The following is a 22,608-nucleotide window of genomic DNA, read 5'->3' as shown; positions in this document are numbered from 1 at the left end:
GGCAGTGCGATGAGCTAAGCTGAGGCAGGGGCTGAGCTCTCTGACATTTAGCAGCATAGGAAATCAGGTTCATAAGATTAGTCTGAGTAAGATCCCTGCACACTCACCAAAAAACCTTTGTTATGGAAATTTGGCTGCCTATCCAAGGAGATGAAATCAATCGAATTATCTGTGCTCATTCTCATCTCAACTGTGAAAACCTGAAAACAGAGCTACGAGCAACTCCCCTCTGGGACAAGCAGAACAACTTGAGATAGATTTATTGAGGGGAGTCATCTGAACAATTTCCCCTCCTTCAAATGAAGGAGTGACATTTTGCTGATTTGCACTTGTGTTTGTTTCACAGCTGCATTAAGCAGTCATTGCCTGTCTAACACATGGGAACCAACAAAATACAGCTCAGCTTACGTTTTGGAATCCAAGTTTCAGAAGGCAAAGAATAATCATCAAGGATTTTGCAGCAAAATTTTACGCAGTAGGATCAACCAACAGCTATAAAGAATTTAACTCAATCCAATTACCAGACTTTGCAAAGTAAAAAAAAATTCTGAACAAATATGCCTCCTGGCTCTATGGCACCTAAAACTGCTATCACCACAGAAATTAGGGCTGTAGATTTTCAAGCTTGCTTGTTCTGGGTGTCACTCAGTGCCTTCCGTGTGAGGGCACACTATTTATCAAGGTTCAGGTCGCGATTTTTTGGTTTACATACATAACTGAGAAAATTCAACAAACATTTGACAAATTCCTAGGAACTAGGACAAGAAGGAGCTGTAAGAGCTGATCTAGTCTCTTTGCTACCCCAAGGCAGGATCAGCCTTACGTGAACAATTCCTGAGAAAGTATGTTACCTTATGTGATAAAGATCCTACCAATTCCTCAAACGATTTCTTCCTTGAACAATCCTACAGCTAGAAACTTGAAACCAAACACTGCTGAATTTGCACACTGCACTATTAAAAAAAAACAGTGGTCAAAAACCTGACAAGCTCTGGGGCTTGTACTGTGCAGCAAGGGAAGAGAAATGGTCACTGGTGTAGGAATGGCTAATGGACATATCTGCAAGCCACCCACAAGAAAAACAGATGTGCATAAATAAATATTTATGTAATTGTTTCAAGTTACATCAAGCTTTGTTTCTAACCTTCGGGTTTTCTGTCTTTATCTACCACAAGGTTTTCAACAGATCACATAAAATCTCACAGCTGACATTACAGTAAATAACTGTCTCTAGCTTTCAGATGTCATTGCTACTTTATCCCCCAACTCCCAGCTGCTGTCTGTACTTGTGGATATGCTAACAAACAGAAAACCTATTGCTGGCAAAGTGAGAACAGAGGTCTATAGCTTAGCCTCCTAGCAACTATTATTCATGCAAGAGCCAAAATAATTATAATTTCTGCCACCTTAGCTGAGGCTGATGTCCTTCTTCAGCATTATAGCAGTTTTTATCAAGGAATTAACAGGAGTGTCATGCACTGATTCATCATTAATTATCTGGCCATTAAACAGAGAAAACAATTTTTAAATCCCAAACACAACCAAATCAAGCAGAGTTGTGGTGCAGTTCCGTCATTCATTAAAGGATCACAAATTGATGTAGAGGATCATTAATACATTGTATTTAGTTATACCATGTGCTGGTCACTTAGTGGCTCCTGTAGTTACAAAAAACAGATTGCTGATTAAAAGGAATAAATTTATAAATTTATGAGATTAGTCATATAATTGATTTTCATAGCATCTGACCATCTTTAAACAAGTAATAACAGTCAGCAGCTGAAGTGCTTGGGCAGGTTGTATTGTTCTACATCTTGCACTGTTTTGTACTAGTGTCAAAAATGAAAATAAGCAATGCTGCAATGTTTGAATCCCTGTCTACCCTAAGGAAACTGTTTAGGGCCCATGAAACACAAGCTTGCAGCTCATGTCTTTTGGATAGTCATAGGGTTGAGCAGTCCAGACCATCCTTGTTTTCAGGTGTGGCATTTCATGCATCACATACTGGCTTTTAAAATAACACAATGAAATTGTCTTCTTAAGAGGATGGTTTACAAAGACATTGCAATGATTCTAACAAGCCAGCCCCGTGCGTTCAGACCAAATTCCTACTGCTCTCTCCCTACTCTTCCCTTCCACAGCCAATTCCCCCTACTATGTTACAGACATATTGTGACATGGTGGACTGCCAAGACCTCAAGAGAAAACAGCAAAAGCTACTAGCCCCAAGTAAAATAACACTAAAGTAACACCGATGACTCACATGATATGAAGTTGGTGTTAAAATCAGTGCTTTGCAGTCACAATACTTCCTGTCATCTGCAGCTGCTGAGCGTAGTAAGGCACCCTTCTTGAAAAGCATCAGTCATGGGCTAATACAACACCTGCTAAACCCTCACTTACCTTCCTTGCATTAGCTCCCTGTAAAGCAAGGCTGAGCAGATCTCAAGGCAGCTCAAACTACCTACTCACCTGCATTTTTTTCAGTGGCAATTGACTTAATGAAACCAAAGCTACAGGACCAGTTTATTTTAAACACTTAAAACAAGTTGTCAGAAGCAGCAAAGGTTTGAAACACAGAAGGCACAATGTACTTGGTTGTTTTTGAAATTATCTCAGCCCACCATGTTTTTTCTGTACTTCCCACTGCAGAACTCTCGGCATTTTGCAGAGTTAAGTGGCTTGCCAGCAAAGATTTAAGGGCCTCCGTAACAATTCACTCACATCAATAAAGATCTTACCACCGACTTTAACAAGCTTTGGATCTGTGTCTTCTAGTGACTTTCTCCCATACAATCCTCCCCACTGTAGTATCAGAACTCTTTAAAAAATACATTAAGCTGCACAAGTGGGTTCTTCACTTCTCTGTTCTTTTCCTGAGAGAAATAATGCAGTTGATTATTTTCACTGCTGTCTTGATTCACTTTGATTTTTTTTTTCTTTGTTAGACACACATGGCACTCTGCTTGAAAAAACTGCATTATTGTCAAGAAGCGTGCTTTGCACTAGGAGTGGAAAGCTGTGATAAGATGCCATTGTAGACTTCCATGTCATGGCCCTTTTAGGTTTAGAAATGCCATAGTAGGTGATGGGACAATCCCAGATATTTAAAATTATCTGTTAGCTATCCTTTCAGAGCACAAAATGCCTAGAGAATAAGAATTGAGATCGTGATGAGCTCTTATGCGTTCTAGTGGAGAGAGAGAGAAGGTCTGACATGCTCATGATAGGCTGAGTCTTCAGCAAGACTCAAATCCATTTTGTGACTTCACCAGTCATTGCAACAAAGATGTTTTACACGAACAGTCCCTGGTGTGGCTCAGTCCTTTCTTGTGCTGTCAGAATTCTCAGGAGTGATTTAAACCAATCAAAAAGGTTTTGCCTTAAGGATTTAGAATAAAAATATTCTAACCAAACAAAATAACTGAGACTTAATAAAGTCAAATATATATAACCAGGAGATATGTTTTCCTGAACTATGGTGCTTATACAAAGCAAGGAAAGTTTTAAAAATTAACTTCTCAATGTATTTTTACCTTCAAAGTTCATGCTAATTTTACATATACCATTCAAATAACTGGCTTGATCTCCATCTGTCTTGGGGACTTATCATGGTCACCTTTTTCTCTGCAAACCATTCTATGCTGAGACATTCTCAAAATCCTTCTGTTCGTGTTCACAATCCTAGCAGTTGTAACTAAATACAGGAAGACATTCACAGGGGCTAAGAGGGGGAAGGCATTGTTTCCATCAAATTGTTCTGATGCATTTAAAATATCAGAACTTTTCACATAACTTTAACTGCTTATAGAATGTGACCATATTTTATCACTATCTGGACTGCTTAGCTTAAATTTGGATAGGTGGATAGGAAGGCACAGTATCAGACACAATTCAAAGTATTGGATATGTAAATAAAGCATGGATGAGACTAATTATATAAGTAAGGAAATCCCTGACTGAACAAGCATTCTCACTGACTGGCTGCACCAGCATCTGGGACTAAATTAAACTCTGCCTGTACAAAGCTCTGGCTGAAGATATCCTTTGGAGATCAAGCACAAGATGAGCAGTTGTTTACAAAGCAGAGAAAGACATAAAACCAAGGTTTGAGGAGGCTTGCACTGGGCATGATAAGTCTTCAAACTGTTTGTAGGGACAGGGTTTACTATAGCCAGGAAAACGTTACCTGCTCTTCAGCAGGTTGAATCCTACAATATGCATAAAGCACATGCATGGATCATCTCTCACTCTAGAAGCCAGTGGCGGATTGACTCTCGACATCTCGTGCTAGTTATTCTGGTTGGCTTTTCAATAGGTGTGGGCATGTTCACCATGATGCATTTTTCACCCTTGCCTCATCTAACCTGACACATCCACTTGAGTTGAAATCTGGCTAACAACAGACAGGGAGACCGTAACCTGTGGGTAGAATGGTGGCTTTGGGCATAATCATCATCTGATATTTAAAAAAAGATAATTCCTAGTCTCAGCATAGCAGATGTCATTACAACTGCTTTAATGTGGCCATAAAACACAGACAAGCTTTGAAGGCTCATAATTCTTTCATAGAGATATTGTTTAAATATTTAATGCAAACATTAATGATATTCTAATCCTTTTGGAATATGTGAATTTGCACTCATTTGCATTAATTTTAACTTGCTGGCAGTTTCATTAAATCTCATTATAAAGATGCCGTAGACAATGGCTTGATGTCAGTGGGGACGTTTTTTAATTCTCACCACAATGCCTATGCCAACAACACTAGCAATTTAAAAGCAGCCTTTAGTGTGGTGAGATAAAGTTCATCAAAAAGACTGGTGTTGCCTTTTTAATAGGGAATGGGAATGCTTTCCTTTCCTTTTTTTTGAATTATAAAATGCTGTTCAAGATCCCAACTCATTAGCCATGTCAGCCCCTCGGCACTTGACTGACAACAAAACATTGGAAGAACCAGGACCCTCCTCCTGACTGAAGGCAAATGTGGGCTGGGTCTCTCTGCTCAGAGTCATCTCAGCCCCTTCCCAGACTGAGGTGGGCCATCACCTACTGTGTTGTGCAGGCAGGAGAGGGTTGCTCTTCAGCAGCATGCCAATCAGCCACCTTTACCACCCTAAAATACATGGGTATATATGAGAGACTGAAAGAGTTAATGTCTGAAACATTGTGGTGGGGCAAGTTCTGCTTAAAGACAAACCCTGCACAGCAAGGAACCAAGGTGAAAAGACCATCAGCTCAGACATCAGCAACAGGAGGGGGAAGGCGTGCTGGAGGGTGCGCAGCTCCCTGTTCTGATACAAAGATCAAACAATGGCCATGTCTGCAGGGAAGGAGAAGTTACTCCACAAACGAGCCCCAAGCCCAAAGGCTCACAAACTGCTCATTAGCCTGATGAGTTCAGGTGCCCACCTGAAGGAGGGGCAAGGATGATAAAAGGACACAAACTGAAGTCCTAGATGCGCAAGGCCACCGGGGCTGGACACCTCGGCTGACTGGACCAATGCTGGATCCAAGACTAGTGAAATCTTTCTCTCTCCCTTTTTCTCTCTGTCTTCTCTCTTTCCTTTTCATTTTCCACAATCCCTACACCTCATCCGTTTCAAGACATTAACCGTTGACCAAGTCTGAGACGAAGAGTAGATCCAACCACCCCTGGGCCCTTCTCTGAGGAGGAGTCTGGAAAGCAAGGGGGTCTGCTCTGAACTTTGTGACTCAACAGGAGGGATCTCCTTACTCCCTGAATTGATGCATATGGTTACCATGGGCTACACGGTTTACAGAAGTAATCTTATGCCAACTCCTGTTGTGAGAAACCCTGCCACCTACTACCACACCTCCCCAGTTCAGTTTGCTTCAGTCATGAATAAACTTTAACTGATCGTTTGGTGTAATTTCACCTTAATTTAGCCCGAGAGAATTTCGAATTAAACACGACTCTCTAGTCTGTCCAGTCTGGGTTGTGAAGGTATCAATGCCAGAGAAAAAGTAGAATGCAAGTTAGGGGAAATCCCACAGGATTCTCCCCAGATAGTATTTCATTTTGTTTTAATCTCATTTTCTGAACAGCCGATATATTTGGTCTAGACAGATCTAGTGCCAATAAACTTGAGATACCAGATGCTCCAGAATTCCCAAAGCCTCAGAAAAATTAATAAGATGTAATTTTGAGGTGCTCTTTACTACTCTGGAATAGTGGTTTAAACAGCCTGGACTGTCACCTAAAAGGAATTACATGCACACGCTATGACTATGTTCTTACTCTGAAACACGTTCTTGAATCAAACAGGAAGTCCTGACAAATCAGCACAGCCACCTTCTCTGCTATAAGCATGCTGCAACAGGGGACAGGATATGCTGCCTCTGACCAAGGCATGTGATTTTAATTCTGACATGTTGATTAGCTCCTTCTTGTGCTTTGAAGTTTTGGCAACTTACATTAGTGAATGCTGAAGTCTAATCCATTCAGTGAATGGGAACTAAGAAGAGGTAATGCTACATGGAAAAAAAATAATCAAATTTACTCACTGAAAATATGATTTAGTTTATACTAGTGGATGAACAAGAAATACTCCTACACTTACAGCTGGACAGATTCAGTGGTTGCTGTTGGAAAGCACTGGGCAAAAGACAACCATTCCTGCATTTTCCCGCCGTTATTTTTTTCAAAGCCTAACTAATCTACTTTTGGCTTCCTAGGCTTCTAGGCAAAGTAAATAGTTTTGCTAAAAAACTTGACCTCTCATTAACATATGTTTAAAACAGAAGTAACATCAGAGTGGTCACTTGAATGACATGACCGGCATTGAAAAGCACATTTCTTCAACCTGACGCTGCTCTAACACATGGTAAAATAAGCTGAACTTTCTGTGTGTGAACTCTCCCTGTTACATTACACAAGAGAGGTGGGAAAAATGCCTGCTTAACCTTTGTAAAAGCAGCGGTTCACCATGTGCAATTTGTTTTCATTTGCTGTCAGATATCATTATCCAGAAACAAAAGTGAAGGGGGGGTTGGGGAGGGACATTTCTGGGGTCTGGTAAGTTATCTACAGAAAACTGGAACAAGAAATGGACTGTTCCCACAGCTTAGCAGGGGGCTGGCACAGGACCACACCACATGGTACACAGAGGTACTGCCTCTACCATTAAGTAATTATTTTTCATATTTTTATGGAACCTATTTTGACTCCAGATGCTGGGAAATCCTTAAGCCATGGCACATGGAGTATGTTGCCATTCTTGAAACATAAACCATCCTTTGCCAATCACCCATTTTATGCCACTGCATGTTTAGATGCAATACTTGATGGACAATGGTTTTCAGAGCCTGAGTAACAGAAACCTGTCACAAAACAGACACAGAAGGAGGTGCTTATCAGAGAGGAAATCTACTTGCATGTGTGTGTGCATCTATTGCTTGTCTCTAAATAACCTTGATTTCTCCTATAGATCTCCGTATTAACTAAGCATGTTCCTCACCATGACAAATGCATCTGCCTAGCTATTTGCTGGGACTTCCATTACCTGCAGTTATTCTTGTTCCATGGATATGCTCCAACTAAACAAGCATCAATGAATCAATAACTTTGTTTCTCAACTCCTCAAGCTTGGCTAGGAAGTAGTCTTCTGGGTGTGATTAGTGCATGGAGCCAAGTAGGGGAGGGACAGGATGCTGCTTTTAGCAGAAAGAGGTTGGGAGATTCACACATTGTGATACAGTTTGTCCTATAGAATCTCTCTCATGCATTAAGAATATCTCATAAACTTCTCATCTCCACCTGCAGGACTAAGGGGACTTTATTCTCTGGTGTGTGGTATTTTGGTGGCTTTGCTTTGTCATTGCACAGTGGCTCCAACAGCCCTGCCCTGTTAACATCCATAGCTGGAGAAATCAAGGAAAAGTATTAGAGGACAAATTGTTTTTCCAGACAGGGCTAAGAAAGATGATCATCTCAAGTGAAAAGGAAGGGGAAAAAAGGTCTCTTGAAATAGAAAAGACTGATGCTGTGTGCACTGGAAATATCCTAGGGTTTTACAGCAGGTAGGATCAACCAGAATAAAACCTCTGCATCCTTAAAAGTGGTTAGGAATGTAATCCTATCTTGCATTCATCTCCATCACTTCAGAAAAATCACCTGACGTATAGGTCAGTTATGCTCTATCCAGGGATGCTGTGGGTAGAGCACAGCACTGCAAGGCAAGAGTTCCAAGTCACACCTGATGCTGGCTCACTTGTGTGAACAGGTGAAGGCACTTGCTCCCTCTGTGCTTCAGGTGCCCTGACTGGCTACACAGTGCAGGCCAACGAGTAACACAAAGTGCTCTGAGCTCTGCAGATTGAAGTGCAGCTGAGAATAAAACACTTGGTAATAGAAGAATATGTGCCGTAACAGCTTAATTGCTAAAAGAACAGTACATTAAATAGGTATATTAAAAATGAAAAATATTAAACCTTCCTCAGCAGCAGCAGCCTTTCCTCTGCCTTTTCCCCACCTCACTGCCTGGGTGTAATCATTTGCAAAAGGATTTCCTTTCAGAGGGATTAGATTTTATCTCTGCATAACATGCTTGGAGGGCTCATTTGGGCCATCAGCAGCATGTTCCCACATTGTCAAAGTCCCCAGCTCGATTCTGAGGTTTGGCATTACAGACAGCCTCTATGAAGCTTTAGAATGTCTGTATATACCTATTAGGCATGGAAGGGTTTATATTAAGTGTCATAGATAAGCTCTAGCTTTGCGTTGCACTTAAGATTTGCCCAGATAGAGCCCATCTTAAAGATGCTTGAAACAAATTGCACAGGGTATTATAGGTTCTCAAACTCCACCCAGGAGAGGATAGCAGTATGCTATACCTCTTGACCCTTCTTTCTCCTGCCCCAGCCAGCTCTGCGGCACCCACCAAAGAGCCAGGCCACTGAGATACCAGCGAGCACTGCACCTCTAATGAGAGCACGGTGCCTCCCAGCACTCCTGGCTCATGCCCCCTCTTTGCCCTTGCTGTGCTTTCCAGTTGCACTTCCACACTCATACTTCTCTATTCAGCCCTAATTTGCTCCTTTATCTCCCACATGATCTTTACATTTGGATGCTATCATAATGACCTTTGACTGAATCTGTCTTAGTAACATCGGTATGTCTCTTAACAATTGTCTCCTTATATATGCAAGAACCTTCTGCTCTGGACCTTAATCATGAATAATAGGAACAATTTGCAAGACAAAATGATAGTGAGTTATGGATCTGACAGCATAGAGCAGACACAGCTCTGCAAGATAAAGCCGATGAAAGGGGACAGATTGTCCATTTACTTATTTTTAAAGGTTTGTTTGCTCTGACAACACATAAGCAATGATCAAACACCTGTTTCAGGGACTAGCTTATTCATCACCTTATCTTCCCTTTTTGCTGTCTACTAGATATGGCTTTTTTACAGTACTTTAATCTGTTTATCAGGTTGAATTTATGTTAACAGAGAAATGTTTAACAGCAGGGTTAAAGAAGATTTGCTACCAGGTAATTCAGTATCTAGCATTGCAAATGCAGTGTGTGAAGAATGACAGTAGCGACAGAGAGAGGGGAGGAGATAGGATAACAAATTCAGAGGAAAAAATACATATTTTCAGCAGGTGAAATAGTAGCATTTTCCTTGCGTTGTTCTTTCTGTGTTTCACAGAATGCAAAAATGAGCCTGCAAGCTGGCATGCAAGTCTTCTTCCCATGGTCTACCAGAAGGGCTGTCTGGCAATCCACAAGGCCACTATAGACTTGAACTATCTCCAGATCAAAATGCTGGATGCCCATCCTTCCCACATGCTGGAGTCTTGCACAGATTCAGGAGCTGGAAATCTGCTTCCTCCCCCTGCAGCTCCCTCTGCTTCCAGCAGAAGCCACTTAGAAACAGCTCCCTCTGGCAATCTTTTAAGATATCTCTTAAACTTACCCTTTGCTTAGACCTGCTTTGCTGCTTCTCCTGTCCTGTTTTCACTTTCTCAGAGGACTCCTTGCAGGCCTGGAAAGATAGGTATAGCTGCCTTAATTGAACACTGTACTGTAATGGCAGATGACCCCCTAGGGTCCCCTCACCCACCTGCCATCTTCCTGACGTTACACCGCAATGTATATAGTACAGCAGTTTCTAGGTAAAGAGAACATCAGCTGTGCACTTCCTGAGGTATGTCATTCATAACTAGGTTTTTCAGACCTCCATTTAACAAAGCCAAGCAATTCTGATGGATCGCATTTGCCTAATGAAGACGCCCCAAGAAGGCTTTATAACACAATCAGTGTCTTCTCTTACAGATTCTGAGGCAAGTTTTACGCAAATCCTGTGCTGTATGAGTGAATGAGAAACACTTCTTAATTCTAATAAATGCATTTGCAATCAGGTTAATTATTACAGGCTCCCTTGAGAAGGTTGGTGAAAGCTGAAAACAAAATGTTTGTCCAATGCTGGGCTAATTTTGAAGAATAGGGAGGTGATATTCTGTTTCCTTCATTAATGAGCGTCCACATCGGTAAAGGACCTGTCAGTCATAAAGACTATGTGCACAGCTGCAAGTTGCAGAGAAGAAAGAAGGACCATTGGCTGCTCTGGAGGGACAGAAGATAAAAGTCCAGCAGGATAAAGCTCCTGCAGTCCTGCAAAGTTCATCTGCAGATGGGATGTGTCTCTTTGTGGTGGGTGCATGCACAACATGATGGTGAGCACCAAGGAACTCCCTGGGGAAAACTACCAAATAGTTGCAAAAGGTACAAAACAGGGGCATAAATAGCTACGTTGAAATAGCCTTTTCTGCTGGAATACAGGCCCTTTTCTATAACTCCTGAAGGTACAAATGTGGCCATGGTAAAACAAGTGCATCTAAATAATATTAGTCACAAAGGTACCCTCCCATGCTTAGTCATATGCCTTCTTGCAAAATACAGTTAATTTTAAGCAGCTGGCTCAAACTGATCTTATTCAGATACATTTTTTTCTGCTATGCTTTAGACTTCCTCTGCATTTGTCTCCCCTCTCTTCAATGTCTCTGAGTCTCTTCTTAAAGTTAGATGTCAGTTTAGCTCTACTTTCTCAGCTAAATCTCTGTCTCTTTTTCATGGTCTCTCTATGATTTGATGGCCACATCTTGATTTCTGCTTTGTAGCGGACTCCTTGTGGACCCATGACTGGTTTGTATTGCAGCTATAATTTAACAGTACAGCACAATGGCAGTAACAACAGACCTCCAGAGACTGGTGTAGAAATCAGCAAGATATTTTTTGAAGTCCTTTGCTCTGTAATTGAAGGGTTTTTTTCTGGCTACAGCCCACACCTCTATTCTTGACAAGGGAATTTCTATCTCCTCGGGAAGGCACTTAGAAAATGAGGAAGAATATAAAATACCCAAGCCCTGTCTGGTTCTCCTGATGCAGTGATCAAATTTGAGGGATGCTATCTAACCACTTATCCTTGCAAATTGCTCAGAACAGTAGCAACTACCTTTAGGAAAATGAATTTTTCATCACTCTATTCTGCTAGTTTCACTGGAAAATCAATAAGGTCAATAGGAAACTTGTGCTGATTTTACAATTCAAGCCCCACTAAGGGTCCCTTGCTATCCTACTGTAAAGCAAAATGCAAATCAAGAAGTCTCACCATGTTTTTAAAACACAAATTTACATAGATGTCTTCTCTCTGCTAAGCGTCTTGACAGCAATAAGGGCTGAAAAAAAAGCACAATAGTTTGTGTGTGTGTGCATGTGTGCAAATACTTTTTGGAAATTCAGAATCATTTGGAATAGCAAGAAACATCTCAAGGCTGGTTTTTAACCTCCAATAGAGAACACGGTAGGATCAGGAGCCCAATTCACACTGACACAAATCTGGAGTTCTTGCCCAGAGGTGGTCGCATAGACAGGATCAAGACTCAGCCTTTGATGATTATACAAGAAGCAGATCCAAGAACATTTTCTCATTCCCAGATGCATTCTGAAATTTTGCTGGGGTCTTTGAGATGCTTTCAAGATGAAGACACCAGAGATGAACACTGTTGTTATTGTGGCAGATCGGGGGTTTTCAAACATTTGAATCATCCAGAAAGAAATCCCATTGATATCCCACCAAAGTCAAGATGTAGCTGGCTGAATCATTAACCTGCTGCATAAAGCATCTAACACTGAAAAAGGTTGGCCATAAAATGTAGCTGTTCAGTGAATCTCTTACAAAGAAAAGCTGTTCAGTGAATGTCTTACTGTTTTGCTAACAGGCTCCCAAGCACTGCGTACAAGCAAAGCAATCAAGTCCAGCTTTGATACCAGACTGGCACAAGGCAGCCAAGACAAAGACTTTCCCACAGCAGCGATCAAACATTTCTTGTTTCCAAACACAACAGAGCCTGTGCTACATTAGAAAGCTTTAAGTGTTTTTCTTTTAATAACTGCAAGATACACAGAGAGCCTCTAAACTTTTTGCAAGTTCAGGAAAAAAGAATATGCACCTAAAGCTGTTTCTGGTTATCAGATTATTTTTTTCCTGTGACTTTTAGCTTAAATATTAATATTTCTTTTTACACATAAAGTGCTTTACATTTCCTGCTCTACTGGAAGGCACAAAACCTTTGATAGAATGTACTGGCTTCAGCACAACTATTGTCTAATCAATGTCAGACAGCACGTCTGGGAGACAGCTTGTTTCACCACTGAAAAAATAACCCCCTTTCAGCTAAGGTCCTTTCGCTAAGCACCAAAAGCTGCAGTCCTAGGTTTCTGTAGAAAGAAACAGAAAGAAACTAAGAGACAAGATTTTTAGCAGATATAAGTTAATAGATCCTGTCCCAGCTTTGCGTCAAACTGCTAAGATCTATACTGACTTGGCTCTTAGAAATTTTCCACTTCTGTTTGGTATCTGGAATGAGGCCATACCTGCAAGCCATTGGCTTAGCTCGGGACAGCTAAAAGCTATCTTTCCTCATGGTAAAAAAAGAGCTTTTAACTCATTCTTGTGGAAGAAGGTTTTGGGATCTGTTATTTTGGTTTTTGTTTTTTGGGGGGGTTCTTTCTTTTTTTACACTACTAGTTTTTGGTTTTTGTTTTGGGGGATGGGGGGGGTGTCTTTCTTTTTTTACACCACTAGTTTTCCAAATGGCTGTTAATATACAAGTAATAGCCAAAAGTCCTAACTAAGAGAGTAGGCTTGTTCAGAGATTAAATGACCTTCCCAGAATAATCCAGTGAGTTTGACAGCATCAGGAGTGAGAACTGAGTCATCATCATAAGAGGCTTACTATTTAACCATCTTTCCCATCTTTAAACTTAGTCTTTTGGAAATAGGATTTCTCTTCTCATAGCCCAAAAGTCTCATTACAAGTATGAAATACAGGCTAGGCTTACAACAAGCATCTCTGACTCTCAACTTGCAAGATAGAAAGGGGTAGAAACCAGACTCACTTTTAAAAGTAAACCATAGCTTCCCCAGTCCACGAATCAGATCCGCCCAGCTCCCTTGAAAAAAATCTACTCAGAATAAGTTTAAGAACTACAGAAAGGGAATTCAGCCACCAAAGACATATCAAAATCCTGCAAGCTATTGAAACCCAAACGCCAAAGAATTAACTCTGGGCGTAGCTTTGGACATAGCTCCAGACTTGTTACTTCTTTCTCTTATTTCTACTAATTTATATTTATACACCCACAAAAATAGTAATGAATATTGCATGTTGATTTCTATTGGTGTGCCAATAGATTCCACCTAAAGGTAATTAGTCAGTTTTGTTAATATTAACCTTTTAGGTCAAAGCCTAGAATATTGCTGACTGAATGTACTTCATATTATGAGTAGCTGTGGCCTTGGGCCAGTTGGACAAGTTTATGAAGGGCCTACTTAGACATGGTACTGAAGCAAGATTCCTTTTCTTTTTGCAATTGGAGAATAAATGTACCCTACTCATTGTGTTTGCATAGGTCTAAATCGAGAAGCATTTATGGCCTTTGTAAACAAGAAACAGAAAAGTCAAACATGCTCCAGGATTCCCGAGAAACATTTTTCCTATTTTATCACACTTTAATAATGTGAAAAAAATGGATTTGTTCTAAATACAGAAAGTGCTGATTCCATTCACACTACACCATTTGAGTGGGAAAATTAATTTAACAGAAGAAGTTGCAGAAAGAGAGAAAGTTCATAACAAATAACTCAGTGCGAGAAATAGTAATTAAATGATTCTAGAGTAACATTTGCTCTGGGTATTTTCTGTGAAGGAAAAGTAGTTGTTGATGAAGACTGAAATACAACATGTAATCAGAGTAACTTCAGATAATTTCTTTCTGTACAGAGGATCTCCAGTTAAATACACATTTAACATCTTCTGTATTGAATTACCCTATCTCTCTGGGGAGACCTTATAGTGGCCTTCCAGTATTTAAAGGGAGCCTACAGGAAAGGTGGGGAGAGCAAAGGAAAAAAAGTCAGAACTTTTAATGAGACAGAAACTTTTAGAGAACTCATCTTGGTAAAAGTGGTGAATGCTTCTGACTAAAGCAGAATGGGCTCAATATTGCACAAACATATGCATTACTCCCTTTTGGAAAGCTCAGCAGAGTCCCTCAGTTACCCATGGAGGTATGTGCTGAAATTAATCTTGAGTCCATAGCTTCTTTCCCTACATAGGAAATTATCTTATGGCATGCACACAAATGATCACTGCTTAGGGTACAGTTCTCCTGAGGCTTCCTACCCTTTCTGTGGAAGAAGAGAGGGTTGCATTTCTTTTTTTTTTTTTAATCTCTGTAGCGCTTATTTCCAAGAAAAGAAATCAGTGAGAAGTATAGTTCTCAAACTTATGCATAATCACTTCCAGTTTCTTATGCTTGTGACCAAGATACAAATTTCCCTAAGCTGAGTTTCTAACATACATAAAACATTCAGTCCCATCAGGCTACTTCAGGTCTTTTAATTTCCTAGGTGCAATAGACTGGTAAGTATTAATAATAATACCTAACAAAGGGAACAAGAAGAGATTAGTTATTACAATTCTGTGACAGTAGTCTATTCCCTGTCTTTAAAGAAGGCAGAAAATGCAGAGAAAATTACTAATTTTTTTCCAACAAAAGATTTTTAAAAACTGGTAGATTAGATCAACTGGTTGGGAGAGAAGAGTGTGCAGCTATTGTAAAAACATCTCCCTGACACTGTAAAGATAACGTCATGGAAACTCCTGGGAAGGAATGAACAAGCCTTGGCTTTGAACAATGCCAAAAAACACTGCTATTCCTTATGTAATTCCAAAAGGGAAAGTCAGGTGAGTAGATGGAGCAAAGCAGAAAATGGCATTGGGGAAAAAAATGGCCAGGACAAAAAAGCCTTCCTGAAAAATGAGTAAAGAGCCTGAAAGGCTCCATTTTTTCTGTGCGGCTATAAATTCATAGATTTTTAAGGCCAGAAAAGATCATTCTGACCACTTCCTCTGATCTGCTGCATAATTCAGGCTGCTTAAATCCATCCTGCAATTCCAGCATCAATGGCATAATTCCTGATGGAAGGAAAACACATTTTTCAGGCACTAGGTTTCCATGTAATGATTTCACATAACTGAAAATCATCCTCATACAGGATGAGTTTGCAGTTTGCGCAGCTTATGTTACAGCCTCTTCACGCCACTTTTTCCTTTGTGAACATAGTAGACCCCTCGACTATCAGAAATCTCCTTCCATGCATGCTTACAGAACACTTCTTCCTATTCCAGTCACTCCCCAAAATAGGCTGACCTTCAGCCACTGCATCACAGTGTGTTGGGGCCTGGCCAGCTGTGCAGCTGGGCTATAAAGAATTTGTCCTTTAGGAGATCTGCTTCAGAAATAATCTCTTAAAGGAGAGGCAGGTGCAACACAAAACAGAAAATCAATTACTAATACAGGACTAGTACTAATACATTGAATGCTGCAGTACATGCAGTTCAGAACATCACATGGGCAAGGAGACCAAATGACAGAAAAATAGCAGAAGCCTGAAACAGTGCAGGTATACTGATGACTTTGGAGATCCAGCTCAAACTCTAACTTGGTAAAAGCCACACAAATGTGTTTCATATACCAGAGATTGAACAGATGCCTGGTAACAAGGTCAGTGCCAAAGATGGAAAGAGGAATGACATGACAGATGTAGGCCTGTAAGAACTACAGAGTGTGGGCAGATAAGGCTCACAAAGCCAAGGAAATAACAATCTTTTATATTTTTTGAACTACCTAGGCCTTCTGGTTGTTCAATCCACCATGTTCATTTGAAGGGCAAGAACAATAACTGCAAAAAAACCCAACCTCTCTCTGCAATGGCATCCAGACCATCTTTGTGTCCTGTCCCTTCCACCATCAGAGAGCTAGATGCCTCATCTAGCACTTAGATGTGAGCACGACCATGAGTTTTCACACTTTTACCCTTTCAATTGTCTCCTCCATCCCACTGGAGGGAGAAAGTGAGCAAGGGGTTGTGTGGGGTTTAGCTCCCTATCGGGGTTAAACCATGACAATAATTCAGACGTGAACATAGAAAAATAGGCTGCTGTATATAATGGTGAGATATAGACTCCTTCCTTTCTTGCAACTTTTATCCTTCTTACGTACTTCTACTACCAGATTTTGACTTGGTCACCTATTTATTGTGACAGTAACTAATATGTGGAAAAACATCAGCTTTGGTCATTTTTTCCACACTATGCGATTATACAATTAGGCATAACATTTATGTCAGCCAGAATATCATAGCCAATGAGTCCCCTACCTACACACCATTGGATATGTCCCAGGGTCTCCCCTATTTCTTCCAACTCATCACTTTTTCCCTCAAAATTGGAACTTTTCATATGAAATGACTGAAACTGCTGAAAAAACCTGCTGACAGCTACGCCAAATCTTTGATTGGCATCTGTCCTGGTTTCAGCTGGAATAATTTTCTTCCTAGTATCTGGTATAGTGCTGTGTTTTGGATTTAGGATGAGAATAATGTTGATAACACACCAATGGTTTAGTTGTTGCTAAGCAGTGTTTGTACTAAGTCAAGGACTTGGCTTCTCTTGCTGCCCTGCCAGCAGAGTCTGGGATTACAGGAAGCTCAGAGGGGACACAGCAAGGACAGCTGACCCAAACAAGCCAAAGGGGTATTCCATACCATATTACATCACGCCCAGCATATAAACCGGGGAAGTTGGCCAGGGACACTGCAGCTCAGGGAGTACATCGGTCAGTGGGTGGTGAGCAACTGCATTGTGCTACATTTGTTTTGTACATTCTATTATTATTTTCCCTTCCTTTTCTGTTCTCTTAAACTGTCTTTATGTCAACCCTTAAGTTTTACTTCCCACCCACCCCAATTCTCTCCCCCATCCCACTGCAAGGGGGGAAGTGAGCAGCTGTGTGGTGCTTATTTGCTGGCTGGGGTTAAACCATGACAGTGTCTTGTCTGGTAAATATACTACAAAAGAAAGCATTATCTAGAGCTACCCTTGTGTTTAGCACTGGAGTTTCAAAGCCATGTGTTCCATATCAAGTGCCAGCAATCAGTGAGTTAATGCAAAGAGAAAGAGTTCTCTGCAGACTCACTCACAATTGCATCAGAGAAAAGCACTCTAGGAATTACAGACTGAGCTGCATGAATTATGTCTGATTTCCAAAATAACACAAGTATTCTTGGCACAGAAGGAGCTGGGGTAAGGGCTCAGAACGATGCTCTAATACCATTAACTAGGAGTCAGCAGACTTCCCTTAGGGATCTTTTGACTGCTGGATCTTTCTGCTTTTATCTTTCCTTTCCTGGCAACAGCAGAATGTTACCCAACTGTGGAGGATGTTGATCAGGAGTTAAGGAGTTAAACAGCCCAGGAAAGCCTCTGAATTTATGCTGCAGCTCAAACACATTTTCCCAGGACAACGAGGGAGCTAAGCACATTTACACAATTGGGGGTTTTTAAATACTTTTTAGAGGAATCATAACCAGTTAAATACCCAAGGTATTAATGCTTTAAAAATGATTTAATATAACAGGAGATAAAATCCAGTTGGTCTCCAGGACTATGAAGTTAGAGGTTATGGAGCCTCATTTAACAGATTAGCTCTATACAGATGTTTACTTTTTCAGCACATTTAGGGGAGACTAAAAAGTGTCATATAACAGAATTTCATGGTCCAGATCCTGAAGAGGTATACAGTGACCCAGATCTGCTAAAGGCCATAGTACTTTATTAATTTACAATACTTAGACATTTCATCCAGTATCTCCATAAGAATGAACTGAGTTTATAGGGTTAGCTGTTTTCCCATATTTCCCCTCAAAACAAGGTGAGAGACAGGAAGTTTTAATAACCCCTCTGGACAGTTGAAAACAGATTATTCAGATCTTCTAAGAGACACAGGCTATGTGCTAGAAATGAAACAAAATTCCGCATACCCTGAAATTATCCCTTACTTTGCATTCTCATTTTCACCTAAATACAGAAAAGGGAAAAAAAAAAATACCGCATTGGTGGGGAGAATCTGCCAATCATTCCAATGACTGCATATCTAACACAGACTAGATTTCCCCTTTCTTTGGTCAAATCTCATTCAGACCTCTCCTGCTAGAGTCACACTAGAGCCACAGCATTATCCTTTCTAGCCTCAGAAAACCATTTATTTTTTGAGCTCAGACAATTAAGATAATTTTTTTTTCTAGAGACTGTCAGACTGTCATAGTTCAGGCCATACCATGGTACACCAACAGGATATGAATGTCTGCTTAATTTTAAGTTCCTGGTTAGCTTCAGAGATGGTACCCTTTTTACCAGTTCTCCTCAGCAAGTTTCCTCTTTTGTTCTGAAATTCAGTATAATTTGAGGATACATGATGGTGATTCACACAGCCCACAAGTCCTCTGCAAAGAAGGCATTATTGGGCTATACCATCAGAGCAGAAACATGCTTGTTTAATCCGTTGCTAGACCCACCTGAAGGATGAAAGGGTTTTTCTCTCTTTCTGGATACTTTATTGAACTGTAGCATTGGACAATTTGAGCTCCAGAAAGTGAGCAGTTCAGATCTCGGTGAGACAGCAACAGCGTAACATCCCCACTCAGATTCCGATTAATTTACTTGATGCGATTCAGATTGGAGCAATACCCATTTGTCCTGTTAGCATTCCTGAATGCCATTATTCTGTGATTTAGCCATTGCAAATGTGACTGCAGTGGAAGAAAGGAAGACCCTTTCGTTTTGCCAGATCCTGTTGCTCATAATTTCACAGGGTGCACTAAGCCAGACACAATTTGGACTAGTCTTCTAGACTCCAAGTCACTCATAAAAGTCATAGATACAGTATTTACCTACAGCACTTCATCCTAATTACACAGACATCCAAAACAGCCCTGAAAAGTGAAACAAACTTACGTTGCCAAATTGTCTGTCCCCACCAAGGACTGATCTGCCTTTATTATTCGATGGCTTGGCCTGAACACAGACAGTGATTGTTTACTACTTTATTACAAGAAAGGATGTGAAAAAGAGAGGATGCAAATACAGGTTATTTCTATTTAGCCTAGCTTTACGCTTTAAAACTGGTGATGTATCATTGGCACCCTGCATGATATCCGACTGTCCTGTTGTAGTATCCTGCAAGTGTCTCAGGCTGGCAGAAAATGGGATTGCTTTCTCATTTATTAGCTTAGAAGGCGAGATGTACAAACCTGAGTCCTCCTAACTATGCCTGCACTTGGCATCATGTGCTTTAATTTCTCTACTTTATCTCTTTTCTAGTTTTTTGGTTTGGGGTTTTTGGTTGGGTTTGGTTGGTTGGTTTTTGTTTTGGTTGGGTTTTTTGTTTGGGTTTTGTGTTTGGTTTTTTTTCTTGCGAGTGTAGAAGGTTGTATTTTCTCGGAAGCTGCTGTGTTCTGTCTTGCAGATGGCCCTTTCCTTCTTTTCAGTAAATACCATGTTGTTATATCCTGTGTCCTACCCGTGACATGCAATTTAACCAGCAACACTGTCAGACTTGTTAGCAATGTGTCATGGCTACATTCACCTGCCTCAATTCCCTGGACACTTAACATCTAAATAGAAATGATTCACCAGAACTCCATTCTGTTCCTGCTCCATGACATACACCAAATTTACCTACCATTGTGATAAGGACATGCTAAATGTGCTTATGCTTAACTGACACAATGGTTATGTGACCATGAAGTAAGTCATGAAAGAGAAGTGCCCTGTTCCCATTGCAGCACTATGCTTCTAACTGGAAGCTGATCCTCTGCTTTCATGGCACATTTCACCACATCTTTACACATAATGTCAATGGGATTTTGTCTTGGTTTCAGCTGGGATAGAGTTAATTATCTTGCTACTAGCTGGTACAGTGCTATGTTTTTGAGTTAGGTATGGGAAGAATGTTAACAACACTGATGTTTTCAGTTGTTGCTAAGTAATGTTTAAATTAAAGTCAAGGATTTTTCAGTTTCTGGTGCCCAGCCAACAAGAAAGCTGGAGGGGCACAAGAAGTTGGGAGGGGACACAGCCAGGGCACCTGACCCAAACTGGCCAAAGGGGTATTCCATGCCATGTGACATCATGTCTAGTATATAAACTGGGGGGAGCCGGGGGCACGGGGATCGCCGCTTGGGGACTAACTGAGCATCGATCAGTGGGTGGTGAGCAATTGCACTGTGCATCATCTGTACATTCCAATCCTTTTATTATTACTGTTGTCATTTCATTAGTGTTATCATTATCACTATTAGTTTCTTCTTTTCTGTTCTATTAAACCATTCTTATCTCAACACACAAGTTTTACTTCTTTTCCTGATTTTCTCCCCCATCCCACTGGGGTGGTGGGGTGCAGTGAGTGAGCAGCTGCGTGGTGCTTAGTTGCTGGCTGGGGTTAAACCGCAACATATTTCCTTATTCCTTTGCTTACAGTCACTGGATGTTCATGGTCTGCCTTTTCACTGGGGAAGCAGCAGTACCAAATACCTGTGTGTGCTTGTGTGATGGGGACCACATGACCGGCAGTTTCCAAGGCAGTTAACTGAAATGAGCCTGTCTCCTGAACAGTACACCTGATTCTGTTGTGTTGTTAAAACTGAAGCAAGTGTCCCTATGATAATGGAGAATGCATCTGGTTACCATGGGAACTATAGGAGGTTACTCAGCCTGATTGATATAGCATCTTCTGTGTTACAACAGCAAGTGATATTTCAAATGAGCAGTAGATGAAAGCCTTAGTAACATGAGCCAAAGCTAGCAGAAGCCTCAAAAATAAATGCACATGCATCTTACAGTATGTCATGTAGCTGTGTTAGTACATCCTTGGAGAATCTTTTCCAGACATTTCCAAGTGTTTTGTCCATTTTGCCTTTGAATAAACCCAGCACATCATCACTGTGTTTGGTGGATGCAGGGGGACCCTACTTGCATCCAGCTATGTTTACATAACAGGATGATGAGAATGTGCTCCAGACCTCACTGGGGCCAGACTAGACTTAAAATGTTAGGAACAACAAAGTATAGCAAACTAGCACACTTGCAGGTGGCCTAACATTTCCCTGAGGCATGAGAGCACATTTTGAAAACAGAATAGAGTTGATGAGAAAAGCACCACCCTGCAGAAGCTACTCTGTGCCCTTTGTAATAACATGCCACGGCTTCCCACAGGGCTTTAAAATATGCATCAAAGCTAGCAGATGCTTAAATAGCAATGGGCAACTCAGCAAAACACAATAGTTTGGGCTTTGCAAGGGGGTGCAGGCATCGTTTCTCCTTTTTGCAAATAGCTCTTGATGAAGTAAAATGTGTTTAGAAATGCACATAACTTGGTTACCATGCATCTTTGCGACCTCATTTGATCCAGCTTAGGTCTAAGATTTAGAAAAAAAAAATCTGGTTTCCTTTGCAGGTAAAGTGTCCCTACCTGCTTTTGAAATTCAGTGTCTGACTGAGATCACTCTGCAGAGCCCCTGTGAACAGTCTTGTAAGACTTTGCATTTTCAAGAATATCTTAGTGAATTTCCTTTGTCCCTTGGTAGAAGGAACAGCAGTAGCTCACATTGCAGAGTGATCTGGGGCAGTGACACCCCACACCAGAGTGACAGTGTGTGCTGCAGCCAGAGCACTGAAGCCAGAGCAGAGGTCCCACGTACCACAGCTCTCAGCATACAAAGCCTCATTTAGTCCTACAAATCTACCTAACGTGCAGAAGGAATGGTGGCATTTGGACTAATTAAATGGATTCTTAACACTGCTTCATTGTGGATATTAAATATTTATATGCAGGGGCTGCAAGAAAAGAAGCCACACATGCTCAAATGCTCTGTAGAGAGAGAGGTGACATCAGAGTTAAATATGTGCTTGCAACCACTGCTATAGCAATATGGTGAAATCCACCATTGCTTAGATAACACAAGAGAAATGCTGCTGCTGGTGAGTATGCTAGAGAAGTGCACAGGTAGTACAGTACTGCAGTAGCTTAACAGAGAAACTGGAGACCAAAAGGAACAGCCAAGAGAGGAGGGATTTTCTTCCTTGTCCCTAATTCACCCTGGAAAAAAAAAAGTACTGAGTCAAGGTAAAAGACTCACATATAGGAATATCCATGCCATCTGCTTAGTTTGGGGA

At 40.9% G+C, this 22,608-nt stretch overlaps 1 protein-coding gene across 1 annotated transcript in view; it reads left to right on the top strand.

The window, feature by feature from the left end:
• The window catches only part of ZW10 (zw10 kinetochore protein), a 563,481-nt gene extending 554,745 nt beyond the window's left edge, over positions 1–8,736 (top strand). The window contains exon 17 of the transcript XR_007505949.1: positions 8,726–8,736. The gene's annotated coding sequence lies outside the window, so the exon portion shown is untranslated. The remainder of the gene's footprint in view (positions 1–8,725) is intronic.
• The last annotated feature ends 13,872 nt before the right edge of the window (positions 8,737–22,608 follow it).

This window comes from Accipiter gentilis, chromosome 5, assembly GCF_929443795.1.
Source record: "Accipiter gentilis chromosome 5, bAccGen1.1, whole genome shotgun sequence".
Classification (NCBI taxonomy): Eukaryota; Metazoa; Chordata; class Aves; order Accipitriformes; family Accipitridae; genus Astur; species Astur gentilis.
This window is presented reverse-complemented; position numbering and strand designations above follow the sequence as displayed.